Below are 1,855 nucleotides of genomic sequence, written 5' to 3'. Positions count from 1 at the left end.
TTCGCTATTTGAACATAGAAGGATCGGTCGGTTAAATACCAGTGAATGAGTTTAATTAGGGAGGGGTGAAAGTTCATTTGGATTAATTTGTATGTTATCCCGTTATGCCAGACTGAATCAAAGGCTTTCTGCAGGTCAATGAGGACCATAGCGGAGAGTCTATTGGTGTTCATGTTGTGGGAGTGATGTTGGGCAACTCTAATTAATTGTTGAATTGTAGAGTGTTTGTTGCGAAATCCGAACTGTTGGTCTATTAAGATTTGGTGTTTGGTAATGTGGGATTCCAGCATTTTGTAAATAATTTTTTCGAAGATTTTACCGTTCATCGAAAGAAGGTTGATGGGTCGGTAATTGTTTGGGATCGTTCTGTCTCCCCCTGGCTTAGGGATTGGGACGGTTCTGCCCACTTTCCATTGTGAGGGGAAGTAGGATGCAATGATTGATGCTCTGTATATGTAGTAAAGTTGGAGGCAAATTTGATCATGACTGCGGAGATTCCGTCAGGTCCGGCGGCCTTATTTGCTTTGAGTTTGCTGGTAAGATCTGCGATGATCTTGGGTGAAATGTGTAGAAGAAACTCGTTTGGGGGGGAGGGATTGAAATGTTCTTTGTAATGGAAGTTTAGCAGTGCACGATTGACCTCAACCTGCAGGGGGGAAGTTGTTAAGTAGGCACGATCGTGAACCGTTCTGAAATGATCTGCTAAGACTTGAACTTTTTGAGTGTTTAGTGCGATTACGTTATTGTGCTTGTCAATAAAAGAAGGTATTGTGGTCTTTTTCTTGACGATTTTATTATAAATGGGCCAGTAGGTGTGATTCGAGGTACTTGCGTTCTGTATTTGAGTCTGGATTTCTTTTGTTTTAAGTTCAATGATTTTGGATTTGATATGTTTAGTGAGGGAGTTGGAATAGTGGAGGTATGTCGGATCTCCCCCTCTCTGCCATTTTTTCCTGGCTGCGTTGCGGAGGGCTATTACTTTTTTTAGTTGAGGATCGGGAGTGACAAATCTGTTACTGGATGAGACTAGTTCTGTTGCGTTTCGAAGGCATTTTTTGAGGGACTTGTTTAAGGTTTGAATGGCTTGGTCGATTCTGTTTTTGTTCGTTAGATTGGTCTCCAGCGGAATTCTGGAAGACATGGTTCTATATTTATCCCAGTCGGTGACTGGGATTGAGGAGGTGAGATTTGAATTTTGAGGGAGGAGGGGGGTGGTTAGAAGGACTGGTCTGTGGTCAGATTGTAGGTCGTCCACTGCTTCAGGTTGAAATTTGATTGCCCAGTTTGTTATAAAAAAGTCGAGGGTAGACGGCCGGGAGTTTGGTCTGAAATGAGTGAAGGTGGGGGGAAAAATGAGATCGTATACAGCTTGATCAGCGTGCCTCCTTAGGGTTGTCCCGTTTCTGTTAAAGGTATGGTTGTTCCATGATTGATGCTTTGCATTGAGGTCGAATCCAGCTAAGAACGTGGTTCGTCGACAGAAGAGTTTGTTAAGTATGTCTGTTGTTATCCTGACTGAGGGGGAGCAGTACACCGACATGAAAATTATTTTGGATGGAATGATTTTAATAGCAATCGCCTCCGCGTCTCCGGTATCTGGTAGAGGAAACGGAATGAAATTTAGGTTTTTGTGAATCATTATAGCTACTCCTCCGCGGGCGGTACCGTCTGGCCTGTCGTGTCTGATAATATTGTAATTTTGTAGGGTAACAGTCTGTTCGCCAGTGAGCCAGGTTTCTTGCAGAAGAGCCACAGAGACATTGTTGAGATTTAGGAACAACTCTAGTTCCGTGAGTTTGTGTAGGAGGGAACATGCGTTCCAGGTAGTGAAGTTTCCCAGGGAGGGGGTTGGGGG

The sequence above is a fragment of the Habropoda laboriosa genome, unplaced genomic scaffold (genome assembly GCF_001263275.1).
Source record: "Habropoda laboriosa isolate 0110345459 unplaced genomic scaffold, ASM126327v1 scaffold1729, whole genome shotgun sequence".
Taxonomy (NCBI): Eukaryota; Metazoa; Arthropoda; class Insecta; order Hymenoptera; family Apidae; genus Habropoda; species Habropoda laboriosa.
The sequence above is the reverse complement of the archived record's forward strand: the minus strand, read 5'-3'. Positions refer to the sequence as shown.